General features: G+C 43.0%; 1 pseudogene across 1 annotated transcript in view; it reads right to left on the bottom strand.

The window, feature by feature from the left end:
* Nucleotides 1-341: 341 nt before the first annotated feature.
* The window catches only part of LOC309830417 (G protein pathway suppressor 2-like), a 55,598-nt pseudogene continuing 42,116 nt past the window's right edge, over nucleotides 342-13,823 (bottom strand). Inside the window, exons 2-4 of the transcript in view lie at nucleotides 1,732-1,899; nucleotides 1,475-1,618; nucleotides 342-505 (exon numbers count right to left, since the gene is read on the bottom strand). The product of the transcript in view is annotated as a G protein pathway suppressor 2-like (transcript). The remainder of the gene's footprint in view (nucleotides 506-1,474; nucleotides 1,619-1,731; nucleotides 1,900-13,823) is intronic.

Here is a 13,823-nt window from a genome sequence, read left to right as displayed (position 1 = left end):
TACAAGTGATGGAATGAATCCGATTCAGGAGCAAACTGTAGTTCCAACCAGATTCTGAGTTCCAACATTCGAATTGTGGGACGTCCCTGGCGGTCCAGCGGTTAAGACTCCGCACTTCCACTGCCGGGGGCACAGGTTCGATCCCTGGTCAGGGAAATAAGATCCCACATGCCGTGCGGGGCGGCCAAAAAAAAAAAAAAAAAAAATTTGAATCGTCCCTTTCCACAGCTTAGTGACCACTGACTAGGCCCTGGGACTAGCTGCTCTGCCTTGTCCCCTGCTTCCCAGACAAAGAGGTTCTGTCCGCTGAGAACCAGATGCAGAAATGTAAACTAAGAGGCTTAGCGCACTGAAGTGGTGACGGCGGAGCCGGGAATGGGGGCGGGGGCTGGGAGCATGTGCCAACCCTCGGCTGACGCGTGACCTTGAGGCTGCTGGGACCACACACATGCTTCCCGGGTATTGCCTGAAAACTGGGAGGGGCGCAGGGGGAAAAAGCAATGACCTGTGGGACAGGAAAACAGAGGATTACGGTACGGTTTGATCAGGGCTCCAGATGACGTGGGTGGCGTGGAGTAGGGGCCGCGTCCCTGCCGGTCCTAGTCATTGGCACTACGGTCGGCTCCGTGTGGCTCCGGCAGGGGGGCTGCTTGTCCTTCCTGAAGGGCGCCTTCAGCCTCAACCCTGAGGCTGGGCTTCTTGTCTGTCTGCTTTGAGTTTGTGAGCTCTTTGGGGAGAGGCCCTGTGTTTTCTCTCTGTGGTCCCTGCGACAACTTCCACGGGGTCGTGCAGGCCCGGGATAGGCCTCCCTCTCCCTTTTTAAGTGCATCCCTCACTGCTCCGCATCCTGTGCCTCAAATGTCAACTAACCAGACCCCCGTGGGTCCCAGGCAGCGGTCCATCCGGGCGTTTCCTTGTCTGGTGTAGCCTCGTGGAAAGAGTGTGAGCTTTGGAGCCGGAGAGACCCGTTCCCATGCCTGTCGAGGCCTCACCTGTAAAAAGGGGAGGTGCTCTTGCAGGGTTGCTGTAGACAATCATCGTGCTGCATCTAGATCAGCCGAACTTAGTCTTCACTACGTCTTAGTAATTATTATTGCTTTAAGTAAAATATCAATTTTTATTTAAAACTAAAGTAAGTCCTTCAGTATATTAAGCGTGACATTCAAGTTCAAAAAACACATGGCAATCACGACACGCAAAGCAGTCTAGAAAAGGTTCTGTAAAAGACTGAAATGTTCAGCATCCCACAGGTAGAGCGTTTGGGCACAGTATCTTGTGCCGAGCACAGCCCCTAAAGGCTCTGTCACCGGAGCAGACACACAGGGACGTGCCACAGGATACCGACACTGCAGTTTGTCCTCTTTCCGAGTCCCTTTTAAAGGCCTTGGCTGTTGTGCAGGGGCTGCAGGGCTGTCCCAGGCTCCTAGTCTCCAGGCCCCAAAGATGAAAGTGTGACTCGTCTCAGCTGTCTCACCTAAGCCCCTGCGGAAGCGAGTGGTGACGTGTTGAACTGGAAGCAACACCATCTTTGTTCCGTTGGGGCCACGTGCCACCCGGATTTTCACCGTGGACGCTATTATTTTCAGCACTGTTTTCTTCAATGTGCTTATCTGTGCACCTGGACGGGAAATTAGGAATTCTTTTAGACATCAGTTTGTCTGCTGTGTTTATCCCATAATCGGAGTAAAATTGATTAGTTGAAAGACTGTGTTCCTTGTGACTGTTCCTCACCCACCTGGGGTCCTTGGGGTTGGGGGACGCTGGGAGCCGTGGACACCAGCCGCTCGCTGGGCTGCCGTGGCTGTGTAGGCCGTGGAGCAGCATGGGGCAGTGGGTGTGGGCAGTAATTCTGGGTCACCCCCTTGTCTGTGTTGTGCTGCAGCAGAAGCTGTTCAAAATCTGCATCTGGGAGGGTTGTACTAACAGCCACTGGAACCCAGGAAAACCTCTCTGTGTTTCTCTGAGCCCCACCAATGACCGTTAGCCCCGAGGTTTAGTATTTGACAAACATGTACTGACCTCCCCCCAAAAAGGTCAATTTCTGTTCCAGGAACTGCCTGTCATAAGTTCTCCTTCATTGCCTTTTCCCACAAAATCCCCACGGCCTTGGACTAGCCATCTGCTTTCTCGGTTCCTGTGGAAGTGCTACCCATCCTTTAAGATCCAGATGTCACCTCTTCTTGGTAGACGGGTGGTCTCTTCTCTTGCTCTCTTAGCACCCTGGGTGCTTGTTCAGTGTGGGAGCGTCCATATTTATGAAGTTCTTTAAAACAAGGGTCTAATACTATGCCTGGTTTGTAGCATTCCCCCCTTGCCTGGAGTGTTCTCCGTCCTTCCACCCCACCCCTATTCACTGGATTCATGCCTCCTCAGTCTTCAGGTCTCAGCTGTACCATCACTTAATCCAGGAAGCCTTTCTTGACCCCACAGATTAGATGAGACCACCCTCCCCTGTGCCCCCCTCAGCACTGTACCCCTCCCCCACCGTCATAGCACTTCTCACCATGCTCCACAACGGTCTGTTAAATTCTCTCTCCTCCCTGCTGGGAAGTCAGTTCTGGGCAGACAGAAAACCTGCTTGTTTGGTTTACTGCTATATTCTTAGTGCTATCCAATGGCCCTCCAGGCTCACCGGAAGCACACGCAGTGAATATTGGACAAACGAATGAGAAAGTCTGGGTTTAGGTCCCAGGGCTGCCCCTCAGCGGTGTGACCTTGGAAAATGCTTTGAACCACCATTTCTTCTTTGCTGAAGGGATCGGTCACCTCCCAAATCCCTTTCAGCTCGCTTGGACACCCTGCTCTCTTGTGCCCTATTTTACCTGCTGTCTGCAGCTCACGTTCTGGTCCATCCTGAGTGAGTTATGCCCAGAGAACTTCAGGCACTTGCTCACTCGAAGGATTTTACATTCTTTGGAGGAACTTTCACTCTTCAAATATTATCTTTCTGATGTGGTTCTTGGCAGCATCATAGATTCCTCCAGCTCACGTGGGTCAGGTCCCTCCATGTGCACAGACACCTTACCTACTCCCTCAGTTCCTGGCAGTCTTGGCCTCAAGCATTCCCATCAGCGGCCCTAGAAGAGGGTTGGAGCTGCCAGGCCTGGGAAGGAGCGTGCTGGGATTCTCATGCAGCCAAGAGGAGGGGAAGCTGTGACTCAGTCCTTGTGAAATGTTAACTTGTGGGGTGAGTAAGACCAGACTGCGGCTGTGTGTCTTGGGAAGTGGTGAGTCTAGTTAATTGGAATTGGAGTCAGAAGGCCAAGGTCAGTTCCTGTCACTGCCGCTCCCACTTCCTAACTTTGTCCTCATTAACATGGAATCCCTCTCCTTTCTGAGCCCCAGCTTTTAATCTGTAAAGTGGCTACCTTAACACCCAGCCTCCTCACCCCAGCATGGTTTAGAAGTGTGGAGGGGACACAGTTTCATTTTCATGGAATACCTACTATGCGACACGCCTCTACATCTGTTATTTAATTGAATCCTCAGAAGAATTCCATGCCGTTGAGAAATCAGCTCTGGATTTCTTTACAGCAGCAGCATGCCCCCACTCTGTGTTGGAACATTCTTTTCCACCTGGAATATCTTTGCACCTAAGGTTACTAGATGAGGATTCGCTGGTCACAAATTTGATTAATCCCAGGTTCCCCCAAATCAAACAAGACTTCCCAGAGCATTTTCTGGAGCAATGTGTACCTTTGGGATTTTAAGGGAAAGGCTCCAGCCACCCCAGAACACAGCACAGCAGCCTGGAATTGGGCTCCCCGATGTCTGAGTTGTCAGGGCAACGGTCTCTTCAGACAGGACCTCCCAGTCAGCCATGCCTAGTGTCCCCACTTGTGGAATTTTCCTTTCCACCCCTGAGACTCTGAGTTCGGCGTGTGTGGAGGTCTCCGTGTCCAAGGGAGATGTTCTTTTATCACGGTGCTCAACAACGGGTCGCTGAGGCTGGAAGCTGAACCACCACCCAGATATTTTCAGTCTCCTTCATGCCCTTGATGAACAGGCAAAAAAAGAAGTTACGGTACTTTTAGGGGGTTAATCCTGATGACCGAGGGGAAATAGGGTTGCTGCTAACGAAATTGAGTAGGGAGGAGTTTATCTGGAATTAAGAAGTTCCTCTGTGGGGCCTTCTACATTTTTTTTTCTTTTTTATAAATTCTGAGGTGTTAAAAAAAAAAAAAAAAGAAGGCTACTAAGTCTCTATACTGGTAAGACCACCAGTGGCTCAGATCCTTCAGGAATGAGCATTCGATTTGGGTCACCCCACAAAGTCAAGATTTCTGACCAGGGGAGATGCTGCCTGAGAGCAGAAAAAACGCAATATTTAACTCTCTCTTTCTCCTTCACTCTTTCTAACTAGGGTTTTATGACAAGTTACTGAAGATAGCTGTAAGATTTTTTTTTTTTTTGCGGTACGCAGGCCTCTAACTGTTGTGGCCTCTCCTGTTGTGGAGCACAGGCTCCGGAAACGCAGGCTCAGCGGCCATGGCTCATGGGCCCAGCCGCTCCACGACATGTGGGATCCTCCCAGACCGGGGCACGAACCCGTGTTCCCTGCATCGGCAGGCGGACTCTCAACCACTGCGCCACCAGGGAAGCCCTGCGCATCATTCTTAAACTGTCCTTGAACTTGTCCTCTGCTGTCCCAACATCTTTGAAATAAACTTCTCTTCTATTTAATCAGCCAGGATCAGCTTCTGATTCTTGCAGTGAGAAAGTCTGACATACAGAAATTGAAATGATAGTAGTAGTAATATAATAATAATAATAAAAAGAAAACCTTTATCGAGCACCTGCTGTATGCTAGGCACCATACTATATGCTAGGAATGCATTATTCCATCTCCTCCTTTCAACAATCCTACATGTTTGGTATATTTTTACTTCTTTGTTTGGTTTTGTTTTTAGTAGCAGAGGTAACCAAAGCTTAGAGAGATTTCAAAATTTGTCCAAAGTCACAGATGAGGAATTTATGTCCGTGAAGCTTGAAAGACAGTAGGAAATAAGCCAAGACTACAAAAGAATGTTTTAGGCTTTGTTATGGGAACATTTAAAACATGCACAAAAAGAGAGAATAGGGTAACAAACCTCTGTGCACCCATCACCCCAGTTTCAGCAAATCATCAATATATACAAGAATATAATATGCTTTATACTATTAGTTTCAGTATAAATGAGCTAACTATATTGAGTTTTCTTGAATGTCATGAGATTTAAGAGTTTGGAGTTTGAGTTGACTATATATAGGAACAACATTAATTAAAATTTATAGTAAGTTTTCTAACTATATAAAATTTAAAATATATGTCAAAATATCATTAAAAATTAAAAGGCAAACAATAGACTGTGAAATTTATTTGCCACAGATGTGATATTTAAAAAAAAATCTTTATTATATAAAGAGATCATGCATAATGATACAAAAATTATGAAATATAGCAGAAAGTGGGTCAAAGGTGTAAACATACATTTCCTAGAAAAAGAACCAATGACAGCTATCAAGATTACTAGTAATCAAAGCAATGAAAATAAAGAAAAGGTGTTTTCACCTTTTTTTCATAAAATGAAAAATTTTAAAAATGGATATTCACATTCTGCTGAAAGGATGGTGATTTAATATAATCCTATTGGAAATTATTTGACAAAATGTATTATGAGCTTAAAGAAATTTATATCCTTTGTTGTTTTTTTATAATTTAATTTATTTTTTACACAGCAGATTCTTATTAGTTATCTATTATATACATATTAGTGTATACATGTCAATCCCAATCTCCCTATTCATCACACCCGATCCCCCCCGACCCCCACTTTCCCCCCTCAGTGTCCATACATTTGTTCTCTACATCTGTGTCTCTATTTCTGCCTTGCAAACTGGTTCATCTGTACCATTTTTCTAGATTCCACATACATGCGTTAATATACGATATTTGTTTTTCTCTTTCTGACTTACTTCACTCTGTATGACAGTCTCTAGGTCCATCCACGTCTCTACAAATGACCCAAGTTCATTCCTTTTTATGGCTGAGTAATATTCCATTGTATATGTATACCACATCTTCTTTATCCATTCATCTGTCGATGGACATTTAGGTTGCTTCCATGACCTGCCTATTGTAAATAGTGCTACAGTGAACATTGGGTGGGGTGCATGGTTTTGAATTATGTATTTCTCTGGGTATATGCCCAGTAGTGGGATTGCTGGGTCATATGTTAATTCTATTTTAGTTTTTTAAGGAACCTCCATACTGTTCTCCATAGTGGCTGTATCAATTTACATTCCCACCGACAGTAGCAAGAGGGTTCCCTTTTCTCCACACCCTCTCCAGCATTTGTTGTTTGTAGATTTTCTGATGATGCCCATTCTAACCAAAATGAGGTGATAGCTCATTGTAGCTTTGATTTGCATTTCTCTAATAATTAGTGATGTTGAGCAGCTTTTCATGTGCCTCTTGGCCATCTGTATGTCTTCTTTGCAGAGATGTCTATTAGGCCTTCTGCTCATTTTTTGATTGGGTTGTTTGTTTTTTTAATATTGAGCTGTGTGAGCTGTTTATATACTTTGGAGATTAATCCTTTGTCCACTGACTCATTTGCAAACATTTTCTCCCATTCAGAGCATTGTCTTTGCGTCTTGTTTGTAGTTTCCTTTGCTGTGCAAAAGCTTTTAAGTTTCATTAGGTCCCACTTGTTTATTTTTGTTTTTATTTCCATTACTCTAGGAGGTGGATCAAAAAATATCTTGCTGTGATTTATGTCATAGAGTGTTCTGCCTATGTTTTCCTCAAAGAGTTTTATGGTGTCTGGCCTTATATTTAGGTTTTTAATCCATTTTGAGTTTATTTTTGTGTATGGTGTTAGGGAGTGTTCTAATTTCATTCTTTTACATGTAGCTGTCCAGTCTTCCCAGCACCACTTATTGAAGAGACTATCTTTTCTCCATTGTGTATCCTTGCCTCCTTTGTCATAGATTAGTTGACCATAGGTGTGTGGGTTTGTCTCTGGGGTTTCTATGCTGTTGCAGTGATCTATATTTCTATCTTTGTGTCAGTACCATATTGTCTTGATTACTGTAGCTTTGCAGTATAGTCTGACGTCAGGGAGTCTGATTCCTCCAGCTCTTTTTTTTTTCCCCTCTAGATTGCTTTGGCTATTTGGGGTCTTTTGTGTCTCCATACAAATTTTAAAATAGTTTGTTCTGTTTTGTAAAAAATGCTATTGGTAATTTGATTGGGATTGCATTGAATCTGTAGATTGCTTTGGGCAGTATAGTCATTTTCACAATACCGATTCTTCCAATCCAAGAACATGGTATATCTCTCCATCCGTTTGTGTCATCTGATCTCTTTCATCAGTGTCTTATAGTTTTCTGAGTACAAGTCTTTTACCTCCTTAGGTAGGTTTATTCCTAGGTATTTTATTCTTATTGTTGCAATGGTGAATGGGATTATTTCCTTAATTTCTCTTTCTGATCTTTTGTTGTTAGTGCATAGGAATGCAAGAGATTTCTGTGCATTAATTTTGTATCCTGCAACTTTACCGAATTCACTGATTAGCTCTAGTAGCTTTCTGGTAGTATCTTTAGGATTCTCTATGTATAGTATCATGTCATCTGCAAACAGTGACTGTTTTACTTCTTCTTTTCCAATTTGTATTCCTTTTGTTTCTTTTTCTTCTCTGATTGCTGTGGCTAGGTCTTCCAAAACTATGTTGAGTAAGAGTGGCGAGAGTGGGCATCCTTGTCTTGTTCCTGATCTTAGTGGAAATGCTTTCAGTGTTTCACCATTGAGAATGATGTTTGCTGTGGGTTTGTCGTATATGGCCTTTATGATGTTGAGGTAGGTTCCGAGAATGATGTTTGCTGTGGGTTTGTTATATATGGCCTTTATGATGTTGAGGTAGGTTCCCTCTATACCCACTTTCTGGAGAGTTTTTATCATAAATGGGTGTTGAATTTTGTCAAAAGCTTTTTCTACATCTATTGAGATGACCATATGGTTTTTATTCCTTATTTGTTAATATGGTATATCACATTGATTGATTTGTGTATATTGAAGAATCCTTGCATCCCTGGGATAAATCCCACTTGATCATGGTGTATGATCCTTTTAATGTTTTGTTGGATTCTGTTTGCTAGTATTTTGTTGAGGATTTTTGCATCTGTATTCATCAGTGATATTGGTCTGTAATTTTCATTTTTGTAGTATCTCTGTCTGGTTTTGGTATCAGGGTGATGGTGGCCTCATAGAATGAGTTTGGGAGTGTTCCTACCTCTGCAATTTTTTGGAAGAGTTTGAGAAGGATGGGTATTAGCTCTTCTCTAAATGTTTGATAGAATTCCCCTGTGAAGCCATCTGATCCTGGACTTTTGTTTGTTGGAAGATTTTTAATTACAGTTTCATTTTCATTACTTGTGATTGGTCCATTCATATTTTCTGTTTCTTCCTGGTTCAGTCTTGGAAGGTTATACCTTTCTAAGAATTTGTCCATTTCTTCCAGGTTGTCCATCTTATTAGCATAGAGTTGCTTGTAGTAGTTTCTTAGGATGCTTTGTATTTCTGCGGTGTCTGTTGTAACTTCTCCTTTTTCATTTCTAATTTTATTGATTTGAGTCCTCTCCCTCTTTTCCTTGATGAGTCTGGCTAGTGGTTTATCAATTTTGTTTATCTTCTCAAAGAACCAGCTTTTAGTTTTATTGATCTTTGTTATTGTTTTCTTTGTTTCTATTTCATTTATTTCTGCTCTGATCTTTATGATTTATTTCCTTCTACTAACTTTGGGTTTTGTTTGTTCTTCTTTCTCTCGTTCCCTTAGGTGTAATATTAGATTGTTTATTTGAGATTTTTCTTGTTTCTTGAGGTAGGATTGTACTGCTATAAACTTCCCTCTTAGAACTGCTTTTGATGCATCCTGTAGGATTTGGATCATTGTGTTTTTGTTGTCATTTGTCTCTAGGTATTTTTTGATTTCCTCTTTGAATTCTTCAGTGATCTCTTGGTTATTTAGTAACATATTGTTTAGCCTCCATGTTTTTGTGTTTTTTTATGGGTTTTTTTTTGCCTGTAATTGATTTCTAATCTCATAGCATTGTGGTTGAAAAGATGCTTGATATGATATCAGTTTTCTTAAATTTACCAAGGCTTGATTTGTGATCCAGGATGTGATCTATCCTGAAGAATGTTCCATGTGCACTTGAGAAGAAAGTGTAATCTGCTGTTTTCGGATGGAATGTCCTATAAATATCCATTAAATCAATCTGTTCTATTGTGTCATTTAAAGCTTGTATTTCCTTATTAATTTACTGTCTGGATGATCTGTATATTGGTATAAGTGAGGTGTTAAAGTCCCTCAGTATTACTGTGTTACTGTCGATTTCCTCTTTCATGGCTATTAGCATTTGCCTTATGTATTGAGGTGCTCCTATGTTGGGTGCATATATATTTATAATTGTTGTATCTTCTTCTTGGATTGATCCCTTGATCATTATGTAGTGTCCTTCCTTGTCTCTTGTAACATCCTTTATTTTAAAGTCTATTTTATCTGATATGAGTATTGCTACTCCAGCTTTCTTTTGATTTCCATTTGCATGGAATATTGTTTTCAATCCCCTCACTTTCAGTCTGTATGTGTCCCTAGGTCTGAAGTGGGTCTCTTGTAGACAGCGTATATATGGGTCTTGTTTTTGTATCCATTCAGCGAGCCTGTGTCTTTCGGTTGGGGCCTTTAATCCATTCACGTTTAAGGTAATTATCAATATATATGTTCCTATTACTATTTTCTTAATTGTTCTGTGTTTGTTTTTGTAGGTCCTTTTCTTCTCTTTTGTTCCCCACTTAGTGATGTTCCTTTAACATTTGTTGTAGAGCTGGTTTGGTGGTGCTGAATTCTCTTAGCTTTTGCTTGTCTGTAAAGCTTTTGATTTCTCCATCGAATCTGAATGAGATCCTTGCTGGGTAGAGTAATCTTGGTTGTAGATTCTTCCCTTTCATCACTTTAAGTATATCATGCCACTCCCTTCTGTCTTGTAGCGTTTCTGCTGAGAAATCAGCTGTTAACCTTATGGGAGTTCCCTTGTATGGTATTTGTCATTTTTCCCTTGTTGCTTTTAATAATTTTTCTTTGTCTTTAATTTTTGTCAGTTTGATTACTATGTGTCTCAGCGGGTTTCTCCTTGGGTTTATCCTGCCTGGACTCTGTGCTTCCTGGACTTGGGTGGCTATTTACTTTCCCATGTTAGGGAAGTTTTCAACTATATCTCTTCAAATATTTTCTCTGGTCCTTTCTCTGTCTCTTCTCCTTCTGGGACCCCTATAATGCGAATATTGGTGCATTTAATGTTGCCCCAGAGGTCTCTTAGGCTATCTTCATTTCTTTATGTTCTTTTTTCTTTATTCTGTTCCGTGGCAGTGAATTTCACCATTCTGTCTTCCAGGTCACTTTTCCATTCTTCTGCCTCAGTTATTCTGCCATTGATTCCTTGTAATGTATTTTTCATTGCAGTTACTGTATTGTTCATCTCTGTTTGTTTGTTCTTTAATTCTTCTAGGTCTTTGTTAAACATTTCTTGCATCTTCTCGAAATTTGCCTCCATTCTTTTTCTGAAGTCCTGGATCATCTTCACTATCACTATTCTGAGTTCTTTTTCTGGAAGGTTGCCTATCTCCACTTCATTTAGTTGTTTTTCTGGGGTTTTATCTTGTTCTTTCATCTGATACATAGTCTTGTGCCTTTTCATTTTGTCTGTCTTTCTGTGAATGTGGTTTTCATTCCACAGGCTGCAGTATTGTAGTTCTTCTTGCTTCTGCTGTCTGCGCTCTGGTGGATGAGGCTATCTAAGAGGCTTGTGCAAGTTTCCTGATGGAGGGACTGGTGGTGGGTAGAGCTGGCTGTTGCTCTGGTGGGCAGAGCTCAGTAAAACTTTAATCCGCTTGTCTGCTAATGGGTGGGTCTGGGTTCCCTCCCTGTTGGTTGTTTGGCCTGAGGTGACCCAGCACTGGAGCCTACCTGGCTCTTTGGTGGGGCTAATGGCAGACGGTGGGAGGGCTCACGCCAAGGAGTACTTCCCAGAACTTCTGCTGCCAGTTTCCCTGTCCCCACCATGATCCACAGCCACCCCCTGCCTCTGCAAGAGACCCTCGAACACTAGCAGGTAGGTCCAGTTCAGTCTCCCATGGGGTCATTGCTCCCTCTCCTGAGTCCTGATGCACACACTACTTTGTGCGTGCCCTCCAAGAGTAGAGTCTCCACTTACCCTGGTCATGTTGAAGTCCCGCAATCAAATCCCGCCAGCCTTCAAAGTCTGATTCTCTAGGAATTCTTCCTCCCATTGCCGAACCCCCAGGCTGGGAAGCCTGACGTGGGGCTCAGAACCTTCACTCCAGTGGGTGGACTTCTGTGGTATAAGTGTCCTCCAGTTTGTGAGTCACCCACCCAGTGGCCTTGGGATTTGATTTTATTGTGATTGTGCCCCTCCTACCATCTCACTGCAACTTCTCCCCTGTCCTTGGATGTGGGCCATCTGTTTGGTGAGTTCCACTCTCCTCCTGTCGATGATTGTTCAGCAGTTAGTTGTGATTCTGGTGCTCTCCAGAAATTTATATCCTTTGATCCAAAAATTCCACCTTGAGAATCTTCTCCTAAGGAATTATGAGAGGTATAAAAAGATTTCTGTGCAAAGAATTTCATTGCAGCATGAACTGTAAGAGCAAAAATATTGGGGGAAAACCTCAAAAGCCTAACAGTAAGAGAATTGTTGTGTAAATTATGGTGTAAACATAGAAGGAATATTACAGAACCGTTTGCTGTGGAAAATGGTCATATATGTAAAGTATGGTTTTATTTATGTAAATTTTATCTTTTTCTTACACATACACACACATACACACACACACGCAGAAAAAAAAATGGATAAAAATATACCAGCATGTTAACAGTGGTTATCACTAGATTGTGGGGTTGTGGATTAAAAAAAAAAAGTTCTTTTTGTGCTTTCTGTGTTTTCTACTTTTTTCATGAGGAATGTGTATTCCCCTTTAGAATCAGAAAAGAAACTTAATAAAAAGTTGACTTAAAAGAACGTTATCCAGCAAAGATCTTTATAACTTTACCACTGTGAACCTTGTGAGCTGTGTAAATGGTTGTTTATTTTTATTATTATTTTTTTTGCGGTACATGGGCCTCTCACTGTTGTGGCCTCTCCCGTTGTGGAGCACAGGCTCCTGACGCGCAGGGTCAGCAGCCATGGCTCACGGGCCCAGCCGCTCCGCGGCATGTGGGATCTTCCCGGACCGGGGCACGAACCCACGTCCTCTGCATCGGCAGGCGGACTCTCAACCACTGTGCCACTAGGGAAGCCCTGTTGTTTATTTTTAATACTACTAATAATTATGGAGTGCTTACCTTATGCAATAATACTGCAATTGTTCAGTCCTCACTATGTGAAAGGCACTTAAACACTTTATTTATGATATCAATTGCTACCTGTAAAACAGACTTATACTAAGGATTATAATCCTTCCCATTATATAGATGAGAAAACTGAGACTCCTAATGGATAAGCAACTTGCTCAGAGTCACAGAGCTTTCAGTGGTGGAGCCAGGGCTTGAGCTAAGTTTGTTTGACACCAGGACCCCTGTGCTTCTCCACTAGAAGTTCACTAGTGGTGAAGCCACTTCCCTCCTGGACAGCATGAGATATCTCACGGGACAGCTCTTCCAAAGTGAGCCTGCATCATAAGGCCGCATGTGTCACAGCCTTGGGTTGGCTCAACACTGAGTCCAACCTCCTTTGATTGTTAGAGTCAGCTGGCAGTCAGAGGACTGATTTGAAGAGAAAATCCAATTTTCCTTGAGGTTGAGGAAAACAGGCTTTTCTTCCTATTTTATTCAGTGAAAACGGAGAAAACCCACAAGAGAGCTGAAGCAGTACCTGCTGATCTTTTCCTAAACAGCAGCCTCTGTTATCCATTTTCTTGGCCTCCATGTCTGACCCAAACCCTGCAGATGGACAGTCTTTTCCTTTAGAAACACTGATATCTTCAATTAGGTTACAACCAAGGCCTCCAGTTCTGTAAGCCTTCTCTGCCTCCTTCCATGGCAGTCCACATCTCTGTGATGCTCTGTGAAGGGTTAATATTTAACTCGCACACGGTGACCTCTTGTCTTTCATTTTCCAGGTCTTAAAAGGGAGCAGTGTTTGGCTGGGTCCCTTTGGTTTCCAAGACCTGCCTATACCTTGCAGGGTTGTGGTGAGGATTAGTGATAGTGGTAGAAAGCCCATTATTCTGTAGCCTCCATGAAGACAGGGTAATGCTTGCCTTGTCCCCATAGCGATCTCCATTTTTTGGCCTGGCACCCTGCACATAGCACGTATAGCAGATCTTTGATGAGTAACGGTATGAATGAATGAACAGAGCACACCGTGTGGAAGAGCCCGGGCACTCACCAACCCCTAGCCATGATACACTGTTGGCCTGCCCCTCTCTGACCCTTAGTCTGCACATCTGGATGACAAAGGATTTGTGTAGTTGGTCCCAAGGGTGCCTTCCAGATCTGACATCTGTGCCTGTGTCTATATACTCCTGCAGTGAGCTGGGACTTAGGGTGGAAAGATGATCGTCCCAGCATGTGCCCAGAATTATTTGATGTGTTCTGCATGTGAGAATAGGAGCCTGTGGACCCTCCCAGGGTTCATTCCACCCGCTTTGTACCCGATCTGGGCCTCTCTCGCATGGCAGTCCGCAACATCTGTCAGAAACACTTGTGCCAGGATGACTCTTGCCTCAAGTATGTCCTTGGAAAGCCCTCATGATACGGAGCCTG

Source organism: Grampus griseus (genome assembly GCF_964374135.1).
Source record: "Grampus griseus genome assembly, chromosome: 1".
Taxonomy (NCBI): Eukaryota; Metazoa; Chordata; class Mammalia; order Artiodactyla; family Delphinidae; genus Grampus; species Grampus griseus.
This window is presented reverse-complemented; position numbering and strand designations above follow the sequence as displayed.